Source organism: Bubalus kerabau, chromosome 17, assembly GCF_029407905.1.
Source record: "Bubalus kerabau isolate K-KA32 ecotype Philippines breed swamp buffalo chromosome 17, PCC_UOA_SB_1v2, whole genome shotgun sequence".
NCBI lineage: Eukaryota > Metazoa > Chordata > Mammalia > Artiodactyla > Bovidae > Bubalus > Bubalus kerabau.
In genome coordinates this window covers 53247228-53262523 of record NC_073640.1, presented here as the reverse complement: position 1 = coordinate 53262523, position 15296 = coordinate 53247228, and the positions used below count along the sequence as shown (strand labels likewise).

Genomic DNA, 15296 nt, shown 5'->3' with positions numbered 1-15296 from the left:
CTTTGGCCACCTGATGGGGAGAACTGATTCATTGGAAAAGACCCTGATGCTGGGAAAGATTGAAGGCAGGAGGAGAAGGGGACGACAGAGGATGAGATGGTTGAATGGCATCACAGACTCAATGGACGTGAGTTTGAGTAAACTTTGGAAGTTGGCAATGGACAGGGAGGCCTGGCATGCTGCAGTCCATGGGGTTGCAAATAGTCGGACATGACTGAGTGACTGAACTGAACTGCTCTTGTTAAGTTTGCTTCTTTGAGAATGCAGCAAATGGATCTCCAAATGGTAATACAAAAATATCACCTGGCCAACACCCAAGTGTTCACCTGCCCTACTGTTGGCCAACAGAAGCATAAAATCATAGACTCTTGCAAAGGTGGTTAAATTATCTAGACTTTGATAACTGCACCCATTTACTGACAGAGGCAATGGAAGGACTGCTGTATGAACCAACTTCTCAAGTTTGAGAACTGCTTATTGGAACACTCCATCAATAACTGTGAATGGACTGTTTTCACTAAAACCTACAATATGTCCTTCATTGTTACTTATAGAATTAGTAAGACTTCCTGTGTTATTTTGCCTTGTTCCTATGTTCTTCAGCCTAAACAATCCTGGGGCCAACTGTTAGGGACAGTACATGAATAATCTTGTTCAGGCTTCAAGGACAAAGCAGAGCAGACCTTTGACCTTGCTTCTAATCTGCCTGGACACTGCCCTAACTGTGAGTGACTGTGAGTGCAAGACTTGCAGCACCACAGATAAAATGGGGGAGACATCTTGAGATGGTTGAGCCCCTGGAAGGGGCCTGGCCTACCAAGCCCTAGGCCTAACTACATTCCAAGTTTTACACAACAAAATAAACAGCATTAATATGAAACCAGAGCTTCAATTTGGTCACAGACTGATGGTGATAATGATTTGCATCTGTCCTGGGATTTTAAATGGAGCATGGAACTGCCATCTTTGAATTCTCACCCATGTGCTGCCTGGGACCCTTTCCCAGTTGGGACTCCAGATGTGCTGTGACATGAGACTTCCCAGCACTGTTTAAGTCTGGATGTTGCTCAAAATCCAATTTGGTGATGTATTCTCTGCTCTATTTCTCTTTTCTTTTAATGTTAGTATGTTGAAAGTAAGCTAGATAATTCTTTAATAAATATCTGGATTATTTTAAAAATAAGTATATAAAAGAATTACAACTACCTGGGCCACATCAAGGGGGTCTCCAAACCTCCCAAGAGGAATATTTTTCTTTAAATTGTTTCCTTTCAAGTCTTTTTGTCATATCCACATGAACAAATCCTGGTGCAACTACATTCACCCTAATTTTCTTTCTTGCTACTTCTTTAGCAAGAGCATGTGAAAATCTGACTAATTCTCCTTTATTAGCACTGTGCATAAACTGGCCAGAGTTTCCTCTGAAACCAATAACACCTACATTCACAATGGACCTGCTCTGCTGTTTAATCATTGTCTTCATGGCAGCTCTACAGGTCAGCATGGAGCCCAGGAGGTTAGTATGAAGCAGAGATAGCATATTCTCAGAATTTTTCCTTACTAAGAGTTTATCCCTATTAATTCCAGCTGCATTTACCAAGAAATTAACTGGACCCAAATTCTTGCCTCTGTTCCTTCAAATGTGTTTTGAATATCATGTTCTTAATGACCGCCTCAAAGCTCAATGCCGAATAAACTCCACCCAGGTCTCCAGCTGCAGCCTCTGACCCTCAGAGATTCCAGGCAACAAAGGCCAGTCAGCAGTGGCTCTGTGCCATCAAGCAGTCCACTGCTCTGTTGATGCCCTAGACCCTGTACATCTGGGACAGAAAACCTCCGGCCCCAGGGCTAGATGGAGAGGCTACAAGGGCCCACCCTTGCCAACCACCTCCCAGGTCTTTTTTTAAATGTGTTTCACATGATATTAACAGACTGCCCAGGTGACTCAGTGATAAAGAATCTGCTCGCAAATGCAGGAGATACAGAAGACACAGGTTCAGTCCCTGGGTCGGGAAGATCCCCTGGAGGAGGAAATAGCAACCCACTCCAGTATTCTTGCCTGGGGGATCCTACGGACAGAGGAGCCTGGCCAGCTGCAGTTCAGGGGGTCGCACGAGTCAACTAAGTGCTTGTTCCATCACCAAATCCTCCCAATTTTTTTTTAATTGAAGTATAGTTAATTTACAATGTTGTGTTCATTTCAGGTGTACAGCACAATGATTCAGTGGGAATAGAATCTAAAAAAGAATGGATATATGTGTATGTATAACTGATTCGCCTGCCATACAGCAGAAACTAACAGACCATTGCAAATAAACTATACTTCAATAAAAATTAATTAAAAAAAAAGAATTCTTTGTATAAAGTTCTCTCAATCTAAATTTATTTCTCACTGGGTATGGGTTAGCAATTGTGAGACTATTTTATATACATATGAGGGTTGAACACATAAGTAAATATAGTGTAAAAATGAGAGACAAATTTTTGCTATCAAGGAAAGAATTTTCAAATATAGGAAGCTAGAATGGAACCTGTGTGTTAGATTGAAATCAGAGATATCAATATGAATTGCTTTTGAGAGAGAGAAATCAAGCTCCATCCACTGAGAGGGCCAGTAAGCATATCTCACTAGCAATGAGCACAGCTAGTATCCAGATCTTGGTTTCTAAATACCACCTTCCAATAAAAGGAAGCAAGACTTCTTAGAGAAGTGGTTGATTCCAGGGCTGGGGAAGGGAAAATATAAGAACAATTTATGATGCCAGAAAAAAAGAAGTAGTTGAAAAAAGATCAGTTCAGTTCAGTTCAGTTCAGTCACTCAGTCGTGTCCGACTCTTTGTGAACCCATGAATCACAGCACGCCAGGCCTCCCTGTCCATCACCAACTCCCAGAGTTCACTCAGACTCACGTCCATCGAGTCAGTGATGCCATCCAGCCATCTCATCCTCTGTCGTCCCCTTCTCCTCCTGCCCCCAATCCCTCCCAGCATCAGAGTCTTTTCCAATGAGTCAGCTCTTCGCATGAGGTGGCCAAAGTACTGGAGTTTCAGCTTTAGCATCATTCCTTCCAAAGAAATCCCAGGGCTGATCTCCTTCAGAATGGACTGGTTGGATCTCCTTGCAGTCCAAGGGACTCTCTAGAGTCTTCTCCAACATCACAGTTCAAAAGCATCAATTCTTCAGCGCTCAGCCTTCCTCACAGTCCAACTCTCACATCCATACATGACCACAGGAAAAACCATAGCCTTGACTAGACAGACCTTTGTTGGCAAAGTAATGTCTCTGCTTTTGAATATGCTATCTAGGTTGGTCATAACTTTCCTTCCAAGGAGTAAGTGTCTTTTAATTTCATGGCTGCAGCCACCAACTGCAGTGATTTTGGAGCCCCAAAAAATAAAGTCTGACACTGTTTCCACTGTTTCCCCATCTATTTCCCATGAAGTGATGCGACCGGATGCCTTCGTTTTCTGAATGTTGAGCTTTAAGCCCACTTTTTCACTCTCCACTTTCACTTTCATCAAGAGGCTTTTGAGTTCCTCTTCACTTTCTGCCATAAAGGTGGTGTCATCTGCATATCTGAGGTTATTGATATTTCTCCCGGCAATCTTGAGTCCAGCTTGTGCTTCTTCCAGCCCAGCATTTCTCATGATGTACTCTGCATAGAAGTTAAATAAGCAGGGTGACGATATACAGCCTTGATGTACTTCTTTTCCTATTTGGAACCAGTCTGTTGTTCCATGTCCAGTTCTAACTGTTGCTTCCTGACCTGCATACAGATTTCTCAAGAGGCAGGTCAGGTGGTCTGGTATTCCCATCTCTTTCAGAATTTTCCACAGTTTATTGTGATCCACATAGTCAAAGGCTTTGGCATAGTCAATAAAGCAGAAATAGGTGTTTTTCTGGAACTCTAGATGGGGCATGTCAAAAAGAAACAGGAGCCAATCTGGAGGAGCTCACAATGACAAAGCTGCAACAGTTTGAACAACAAAATAAATAAAATATTGGATTATAATCCATGGAATAAAATAAATGCTCTCTTGGATAAGAGACCATAGTGATATAAACTATTGGCTAAATAAAAAACTGGGAAGAAGAGACAGTTCTACCTTATGGAAGAATTCCAGTTAATAAATGTAGAAGGGGGACTTCTCTGGTGGTCCAGTGGCCCCCAGTGCAGGGGGCCCAGGTTCAATCCCCAGTCAGGGAACTAGAGCCTGCATTTCACAACTAAAAATTCTGCATGCAACGAAGACTTGTTGTGGCCAAATAAGTAAATTTAAATATTAATAAATAAATGTAGAAGGAATGAGGGAAATAAAAAATCATTTTTAGAATAAACACCACAGTAATAATTGTGTGTGAGATCCACTGATGGATGCCAACATTCATGGGCAAAAGTTCGAAGAGAAACAGAATTCTGCATAGTCTTAAATATATTCCTTCAGATATTTATTAATTACAAAGAGAAATATAGTAACTTTACAGTAAAGAAATCTTAACCAAGTGATCAAAGTTGACATTATCAGTAATAAGACATATCAGAGGGTAGCATCGTGTATCCCCTGGTAGGATGAACTAAGAAAGGCATGTCATTTCTATACTATTCTTGCCAAAAATGCACAATCCCAATATAATCATAAGAAAAACCAGAAAACAAATATCAGAAAAATCAGGAAAATATTTTTTAAAATATCAGACTGAGTCACAGTCTACAAGTAACTGACAAGTACTTTTTTTTAAGTCTCAAGGTCATAAAAGACTGAGTAATTATTACAAAAGAGAGGAGATTTAGAAAACACAAAAAATAAATGCAATGTGAGATATTGGATGGCATCCTGGAATAGAATAGAAAAAGAATATAGTGGAAGAGCTGTGAAATATAAATAAATAATATCTGTGCTTTAGCCAAGAGTGTTGCACCAATACTATTTTAGTTCTGTTTTTTTTTTGTTTGTTTGTTTGTTTGTTTTACTATTTTAGTTTTGAACATTGTACTGTGCTTACACAAGATGTTCTCATTAAGAGAATTCAGATGAAGGGTGAATAAAACTGTAACATTTGTAACTTTTCTGTGCCTCTGGAAATATTTCAAAATGTATAATTCCTTTTTGTTTTAATTAATTTATTTTTGGCTGTGCTGGGTCTTTGTTAGTGCATAGGCTGTTTTCTCTAGTTGGGGTGAGCAGGGGCTATTCTTCATTGCAGCACACGGGCTTCTCATTGTGGTGGCTTCTCTTGTTGCAGAGCACAGGCTCTACAGTGCAGGGTTAGTAGTTGTGGGCACACGGGCTCTGGGGCACCTGGGATCTTCCGAGACCAGGGATTGAACTCATGCCCCCTGTATTGGCAGGCAGATTCTTATCCACTGCACCACCAGGGAAATTCAAAATTTATAATTTCTTGAAAGACACTTCATAGACCTGCCATTTCTGATCTTCTTCTGTATCCTTCCACTGCATGAAGGATGAGAGCTTTTAACCAAGCAATAAAAAGGACTTCTAAAACTCTTTAACATCATCCCTTATTCATTACCCTAAGCCACGACTCTTGTGTCATATATATTGACCACCCTTTACTGTCTTCTCATTTTAAAATGGAGAAGGCAATGGCATCCCACTTCAGTACTCTTGCCTGGAAAATCCCATGGATGGAGGAGCCTGGTAGGCTGCAGTCCATGGGGTCGCTAAGAGTCGGACATGACTGAGCGACTTCCCTTTCACTTTTCACTGTCATGCATTAGAGAAGGAAATGGCAACCCACTCCAGTGTTCTTGCCTGGAGATCCCAGGGACGGGGGAGCCTGGTGGACTGCCGTCTATGGGATCCCACAGAGTCGGACAAGACTGAAGTGACTTAGCAGCATTTTAAAATTGTATTTATTTATTTTTGGCTGTGTTGAGTTTTCACTGCTGTTTGTGGGCTTTCTCTAATTGCGGTGAACAGGGGCTAGTCTCTAGTTGTGATGTGTGGGCTTCTCATTGAGGTGGCTTCTGTTGTTGCAGAACATGGGTTCTAGATGCTCGGGCTTCAATAATGATTACTGTGACTTTTATCACCTCAGATTCACATAGTCTGTTCTTGAACATCATGTAAATAGAATCAAACAGTGTGTTTTCTTTTTAATTTAGTCAACCAAATTTGAGATGCCTTCAAGTTCCAGTCTTAAGACTCTAGACTTTTAAGCAGACCAGCCTCTGATCCCATTCAATTCACTCATTCAGTCAATGATTCAACAAGTATTTATTAATATTCTACTTGACTTCAGGCATTCTCCCAAGCACTGGGGACATGGTTTTGAATGAAACTGACCAAATCCTTCATTCTCACTGAGCTGATATGCTAGTGGGGAAAGCTGATTCTAGAAACACAAACAAATACCATAATATTTCAGAGAGTAATAATTACTACAAAGAAAAAAATTCAGCTGGATAAGCCAATGGAGTAAGAGGCTGGTAATTTAGACAAATTTGTCAAGAAAGGACTCTCTGGACTGGTGATATTTGAACTGAAGCCTAATTAATATGCAGACACATCCGAACGTGTCCCCCCACCCAATTTCATATGTTGCCAAAGGTGATGATATTGGCAGGTGGGATCTTTGGAGGTGATCTGGTCATGAGGGTGGACCCCTCATGGATGGGATTAGTGTACTGATAAAGGATATACTACAGGGAATTTTCTGGTGGTCTAGGGGCTAAGACTCCATGCTCCTAATGCAGGGAACCCAGGTTCAATCTATGATCAGAGAACTAGATCCCACCTGCCCCAACTAAAGAGCCTGCATGCCTCGATTAAGACTGAAGAGCCCATGCTGCAACTAATACTCAGTGCAGCCAAATAGATCAATATCTTAAAAGAGAGAGAGAGAGAGATCTCAGAACTCCCTAGCCCTTTTCACCACTTGAAGACACAAGAAGTCTCAGACTTGGACAAGGGCTGCCACCTGACCATGCTGGCACCCTGATCTCAGACTTCCAGGCTTCAGAACTGTGAGCAATTTTTTTTTTCTCAACTGTTTATAAGCTATGCAGCCTGTGATGCTTTTGTGAAAGTAACCCAAACAGACTAAGACAGGGGCAAACCACATCAATATAGGGAGACGGCAAAGAGGATGGGGAAACAGTAAGTGCAAAGGCCCTGAGGTGACATAAACTTGAAACACTGAAAAAGAGCAAGAAGTGAGAGCAGAGGAAGCAGAGAAAGGAAAGAGAAATGGCAGAAGTAGAACCTAAGAGTTTGAGAGGATCCAGATAATGGAAAACTGTATGTGTTTCCTTGTCTGAGGAGAAGCCTGGGGGAGAGCAGTTGTGGAGTGTGATATCAAGAGTTTTGTTTTGGATTTATTAAGTTCAATTACAGTCTGGAACTCAGGGGAGAGCTTGGAGTAGAGCGATAAATTTGGGAGTCGTCAGTATATGGTATTTACAGTCCTAAGGCTCAACTTTCCTGGTGGCATAGTGGATAAGAATCTGCCTGCCCATGCAGGGGTCACAGGTTGATCCCTGGCCTGGAAAGATCCCACATGCCCTGGAGGAACTAAGTCCATGCACCATAACTACTGAGCCCGTGTGCTGCAGTTACTGAAGACTGGGCACCTAGAGCCCATGCTCCACAATAAAAGAAGCCACCAAAATGAGTGGCCTGCACACCACAAGAAAGGGTAGTCCTCACTTGCCACAACTAGAGAAAGCCTGCTGACAGAGACGAAGACTCAGGGCAGCCAAAAATAAATAAACAAAGTCGTAGGTCTGGAAGAGATCAACTAGGGAAAGAATACTAGAAAAAAGAGAATCGATTCAAGGACTGAGCTCCAACATTTGAAAGTCAAAGAGATGAGGACACAATAAGGAGCAGCCACTGAGGTTGGAGGAGAATTGGAGGGCAAGTTCTGTTGGAATCCGAAATAAGAAAGTGAATTAAGTAGGAGGGAACCTGTGTTCATTACGAAGGGAAATAACTTCACAATGAAGAATTCCGGAAGACCTTCCCCTACTCTTAACCATATGTTCAAAGTTAACACCACCAATAATTGGTCAAATGATATCTGGTACTTCCTGAAATGAGACACTAAGAAGAACAAAACAATGCATCTGTGATTTTCCTGCCAAAGGTTTATAATATGAATTTAATCATGAAAAAATAAAGATCAAAATTAAGGGCCGGTATACAAAACGAGTGACTAGTACTTGTCAAATTTGTCAATGGTTTCAAAGACAAATAAAAGTTGAAGGAGAATTCCCTAGTTGTCCAGTGGTTAGGATTCTGTGCCTGCAATGACAGGAGTCTGTCAGAGCAGTTAAAAAAAAATTAGATTAAAAAAAGTTAAGGTTGAGGAACAGTCTTCAGTTAAAAGAGATTCTTATTAGGTCTTCCAAACTGGAAAAAAAATTGTTATAACAAATATTCTTTGGACAACTAGTAAAATCAAAACATTATCAGAAAATTAAATAATATTGTATCAATATTAAATTTTTCTATTTTGATAATATTACTACTAATGTAATAAAAAGTGTCCTTGTTTTTTGCAAATACACACTGAACACTTTAGAGCTATAAGGGCACCTGGGCTACAATTTACTCTCAAATAATTCATAGAGAAACAGAGAAAAAGAGAGGCTTTGATAAAGTGTAGCAAAATGTTACCAATTGGTGAATCAGGAAAATGTACATAAAAGTTCCTTGTACTATTCTTGAAGCTTTTCATTAAGTTTGGAATTACATATATCTTTTAATGTTCACGAAAGATTTCTGAGTAACTTAACTTCATCACAGAATAAAACTCAAGAATATTTACAGGAACAGGAAAATATCCAGCACCCAACAAGGAAAAATTTGCAATAACTGACATCCAATCAAAACTTACCAGGCAGAAACTATAAAACACTTAGAGGAAAACAGAGGTAGAACATTGTATAACATGAATCACAGCAAGATTCTCTATGATCCACCTCCTAGAGTAATGGATGCAAAAATAATGAAATGAGACCTAATTAAAATTAAAAGCTTTTACACAGCAAAGGAAACTGTAAACAAGGAGAAAAGACGACCCTCAGAATGGTAAAAAATCATAGCAAATGAAACAACTGACAAAGGATTAATATCCAACATTTACAAGCAGCTCATGCAATTCAATACATGAAAAACAAACAACCCAACCAAAACATGAGCAGAAGGCCTAAACACACATTTCTCCAAAGACACACAGATGGTTAATAAACACATGAGAAGATGCTCAACATCACTCATTATTAGAGAAATGCAAATCAAACTACAATGAGCTATCGTCTCACACCTGTCAGAATGGCCATCATTAAAAAGTCTACAAACAATAAATGCTGGAGAGGTTGTGGGGAATCCTCTTGCACTGTTGGTGGGAATACAAACTGATACACCACTATGGAGAACAGTATAGAGAGTCCTTAAAAAACTAAGAATAGAACTACCATATGATCCAGCAATCCCACTACTGGGCATCTACCCTGAGGAAACCATAATTGAAAAAGACATATGGACCCCAATGTTCACTGCAGCACTATTTACAAGATCTAGGACATGGAAGCAACCTAGATGTCCATCAACAGATGAATGGATGAAGAAGTTGTGGTACTTATTCACAATGGAACATTATTCAGCTATAAAAAGAAATGAGTTTCTAATCAGGTGGACAAACCTAGAGCCTATTATACAAAGTGAAGTATGTCAGAAAGAGAAAGACAAATATCATATATTAATGCATAGATATGGAATCTAGAAAGATGGTACTGATAAACCTATCTGCAAGGCAGCAATGGAAATGGAGACATAGAGTACAGACTTGAGGACACAGAGGGGAAAGGAGAGGGTGGGACCAATGGAGAGAGCAGCGTGGAACACAGACATCACCATGGGTACAATAGATAGCCAGTGGGAACTGGCTATATGACTCAGGGAGCAGGTTGTGTTCTGTGACAACCAGGAGGAGTGGGAGGCGGTGGGAGGTGGGAGGGAGGTTCAAGTGGGAGGGGACATATATATACCTATGGCTGATTCATGTTGATGTATGGCAGGAACCAACACAATATTGTAATTATCATCCAATTAAAAATAAATTTTAAAACAAATCACTTGGCATACATAGGTGTGTAAAAGATTTATCATGAAATGCAGGCAATGTACCAGGAACATTCCTAGTGTTATTCAGTCATTTGTTTAACAAATCTTGAGTTCTGGGTCAGGCACTTCATTATGGGTTGGAATGTAAAGTATTACCTCCATTCCACTCATAAAGAAAGTGAAGTACAAAGATATCCAGTATACAAAATGGATGGCTAGGGATTTGCCAAATCTGCCAGTGGCTTCAAAAACAAATCAAAGGTTGAAGAGGAATTCCTTGGTGGTCCATCGGTTAGGACTCCTCCCATGTACTGACAAGGTCCTGTCAGCACAGGGAAAAATAAAAGTTATATTAAAAAAAAATTGAAGAACAGTCTTCAATTAAAATAGACTCTCATCTGGTCTTCCAAACCAGAAAAAAATTATTATAATGAACGTTATTTGGACAACTACCAAAATGGAAATATTACCAGAAGATTAAATAATATCAATCCTAAATTTTTCTATTTTGATAATATTACTCTCAAGGTAATAAAAAGTGTCCTTCTTTGGAAATACTCATTGAACATTTTAAAGGTATAAGGACACCAAGGCTACAATTAATTCTCAAACAATTTATCTAACTCAGGGAAATAGAGAAAAAGAGAGACTCTGATAAAGGGTGGCAAAATGTTATCAATTGATGAGTCAGAGGAAAATGTGCATAAAAGTTTCTTGTATTATACTTGCAACTTTTCATTAAGTTTGGAATTATATACTTTTCAAATGTTCACAAAAGATTCCCAAGTAACCTAACTTCATGACAGAATAGGACTCAAGAATATTTATAGGAACACAAAAATATCCAGTACTGACAAGGTAAAGTTTACAATGACTGACATCCAATCAAAAATTACAAGGCAGAAACCATAAAATTCTTAGATGAGAACATAGGCAGAACACTCTCAGACATAAAACTCCAAGATCCTCTATGATCCACCTCCTGGAGTAATGGGAAAAAAACAAAAATAAACAAATGGGACCTTATTAAACGTAAAGGCTCTCTCACAGCAAAGGAAACTATAAACAAGGTGAAAGGACAACCCTCAGAACGGGAGAAAATCATAGCAAATGAAACAACCGACAAAGGATTAATCTCCAACATTTACAAGCAGCTCATGCAACTCAACACCCAAAAAACAAACAACCCAACCAAAACGTGGGCAGAAGTCCTAAACACACATTTCTCCAAAGACATACAGATGGTTAACAAATGCATGGGAAAATGACCAACATCACTCATTATTAGAGAAATGCAAATCAAAACTACAATGAGCTATCTATTTCACACTGGTCAGAATGGCCATCATCAAAAGTCTACAAACAACAAACGTTGGAGATAATGTAGAGAAAAGGAAATCTTCTTGCACTGTTGATGGAAATGCAAATTGATACAGGCAGTATCAATTGAAGACAGTACGGACAGTCCTTAGAAAATTAAGAATAAAGCTACCATATGACCCAGCAATCCCACTTACTGGGCATGCACCCTGAGAAAACCATAATTGAAAAGACATGAACCACAATGTTCATTTCGGCTCTATTTACAAGAGATAGGACATGGAAGCAACCTAGATGTCCATCAACAGATGAATGGATGAAGAAGTTGTGGTACATATTCACAATGGAATATTACTTGGCTATAAAAAAGGAATGCTTTTGAGTTGGTTCTAATGAGGTGGATGAATCTAGAGCCTATTATACAAAATCAGAAAGACAAATATCATATATTAATGTATATATATGGAATCTAGAAAGATGGTACCCATGCATCAACTTGCAGGGAGCAATGGAGATGCAAACATAGAGAATGGACTTGTGGACACAGTGGGGAAGGGGCCGGTGGGACCGATAGAGAGAGTAGCGCGGAAACAGACATCACCGTACGTAAAATAGATCGCCAGTGGGAATGTGCTGTATGACTCAGGGAGCTCAACCCAGCACTCTGTGACAACCTAGAGGGGCAGGATGGCATGGGAGGTGGGAGGGTGGTTACAGAGGGACAGGACATGTGCATACCTATGGCTGATTCATGTTGATGTATGGCAGAAACCAACACAATATCATAAAGCAATTATTCTCCAATTAAAAATAAATTAACGTTTTTTAAAAAATTACTTGGCATACATAGATGTGTAGAAGATTTATCATGAAATGCAGGCCATGTACCAGGGACATTCCTGATGTGATCCATTCATTTGTTTAACAAATCTTGAGTTCTGGGTCAGGCACTTCATTATGGGCTGGAATGTAAGGTATTACCTCCATTCCACTCATAAAGAAAATGAAGTACAGAGACATTCGGCATTAAAAAATGAGTGGCTAGGATTTGCCAAATTTGCCAATGGCTTCAAAAACAAATAAAGGTTTAAGGGGAATTCCCTGGTGGTTCAGAAGTTGGGACTTCTCCCCTGCACTGACAAGGGTCTGTCAGCACAGCAAAAATTAATTAATTTAAAAAAATAAAGGTTGAGGAACAGACTTCGATTAAAAGAGACTCTCATCCGGTCTTCCAAACCAGAAAAAAATTATTATAATGAACATCATTTGGACAGCTAGTAAAATTGAAATATTACCAGACGATTAAATAATATTGCAACAATACTAAATTTTCTATTTTGATACTACTACTATCAATGTAATAAAAAGTGTGCTTGTTCTTAAAAAATACACACTGAGCACTTTAGAGGTTTAAGGGCACCTGGGCTACAATTTACTTTCAATTCATAGAGAAAGAGAGAAAAAGAGAGATTTTGATAGAGTGAAAAAATGTTGACATTGACATTGAAGTCACTCAGTCGTGTCCGACTCTTTGCGACCCCATGGACTGTAGCCTACCAGGCTCCTCCTTCCATGGAATTTTCCAGGCAAGAGTACTGGAGTGGGTTGCCATTTCCTCCTCCAGGAGATCTTCCCAACCCAGAGATCGAACCTGGGTCTCCCACATTGTAGGCAGACGCTTTACCGTCTGAGCCACCAGGGAAAAAATGTTAACAGTTGGTAAATCAGAGGAAATTGTACATAAAAGTTCCTTGTACTATTCTTCAAGCTTTTCGTTAAGTTTGAAATTACATTTTTGTTAATGTTCACAAAAGATATCTAGGTAACTTAACTTCATCACAGAATAAAACTCAAGAATATTTATAGGAACACAAAAATATCCATCACCCACAAGGTAAAATTTATGAAGACTGATATCCAATCAAAAATTACCAGGCATATATAAGTGTGTAGAAGATTTATCATTAAATGCAGGCCATGTACCAGGAACATTCCTGAAACTTTTCAGTCATTTGTTTAACATATCTTGAGTCCTGGGTCAGGCACTTCATTATGGGCTGGAATGTAAAGCCCATTATATAAAGCCCATTATAAAGCCCATTATCTCCATTTCACTCCTAAAGAAAGTGAGGTACAGAGACATTCGGTAACTCATTCAATGTCACACAACTTTCAAGTTATAGAATCAGGATTTTAATCTGAATCTACTGACTGCAAAATCCATGCTCTTTCTATGTGTCATACTGAAGGGGAAGCAAAAGGCTATAACTGAGTAACATAAAGCCATCTAGAGGGCTTCACTGGTAGTCCAGTGGTTAAGAATTCACCTTCCAATGCAGAGGACCTGGGTTCAATCTCTGGTACAGGAAGAACCTTCATGCAGAGGGATAACTAGATCCATTTGCCACAACTAATCAAGCCTGTGCCCTAGAGCCAGTGCTCAGCAACAAGAGAAGCCATCAAAATGAGAAGCCCACGTGCTGCAATGAACAGTAGCCCCCCACTTGCTGCAACTCGAGAAAGCCTGCTTGTAGCAATGAAGGCCCAGCCCAGCCAAAAATAAGTAAATTAATTCTTTGGAAATAAAATAATCTAGAATTTAAGACCCTAATTTTTCCCATACAGAATCTTTCAGAATCAAATTGTACTGTTGTTTTAAAATATTTCCTTTTTTTTAATAAATTGACTCTTTACAGGTGAGCCACCAGGGAAACCCTACACCAGCATATGCAGTCAAAACTTAGTAAATGTTCATGCAAGATTTGTGTGTGTTTTTTTAATTGAACTATAGTTGATTTACAATGTTGTATTAGTTTTGTTTTGTTTTAATTTTGGCTGCACCGGGTCTTCAAGGAAGCACTCAGGCTTTTTCTAGTTGCGTGCAGGGTCTTCTCTAGTTGTGAAGCACGGGCTCTAGAGCTTGCCGGCTCAGTAGCTGTGGCACTCCAGCCTAGTTGCTCCACAGCATGTGGATCTTAGCACCCTAATCAGGCATTGAACCCACATCCCCTGCATTGGAAGGCAGATTCTTCACCACTGGACCACCAGGGAAGTCCCTTTGTTAGTTTCTGGTGTATAGCAAAGTGATTCAGATATATATATGTATGTATGTATCGGAGAAGGCAATGGCACCCCACTCCGGTACTCTTGCCTGGAAAATCCCATGGACGGAGGAGCCTGGTAGGCTGCAGTCCATGGGGCCGCTAAGAGTCGGACACGACTGAGCGACTTCACTTTCACTTTTCACTTTCATGTGTTGGAGAAGGAAATGACAACCCACTCCAGTGTTCTTGTCTGGAGAATCCCAGGGACGGGGGAGCCTGGTGAGATGCTGTCTATGGGGTCACACAGAATCAGACACGACTGAAGCGACTTAGCAGCATGTATGTATTCTTTTGAACTGTGGTGTTGGAGAAGACTCTTGAGAGTCCCTTGGACTGCAAGGAGATCCAACCAGTCCATTCTGAAGGAGATCAGCCCTGGGATTTCTTTGGAAGGAATGATGCTAAAGCTGAAACTCCAGTACTTTGGCCACCTCATGCGCAGAGTTGACACACTGGAAAAGACTCTGATGCTGGGAGGGATTGAGGGCAGGAGGAGAAGGGGACGACAGAGGATGAGATGGCCGGATGGCATCACTGACTCAATGGACGTGAGTCTGAGTGAACTCTGGGAGTTGGTGATGGACAGGGAGGCCTGGTGTGCTGCGATTCATGGGGTCACAAGGAGTCGGACAAGACTGAGCAACTGAACTGAACTGAACTGATGTATTCTTTTGTAAAATGTTGTTGTTGTTGTTGTTCAGTTGCTGAGTCGTGTCCTACTCTTTGCAACCTCATGGAAGGCAGCCCACCAGGCTTCCCCGTCCACTATCTCCCACAGTTT

The 15296-nt window shown here is 40.2% G+C and overlaps 1 pseudogene; it reads right to left on the bottom strand.

The window, feature by feature from the left end:
* Nucleotides 1-1173: 1173 nt before the first annotated feature.
* On the bottom strand, nt 1174-12398 carry LOC129630656 (3-oxoacyl-[acyl-carrier-protein] reductase-like; annotated as a pseudogene).
* Nucleotides 12399-15296: the final 2898 nt, after the last annotated feature.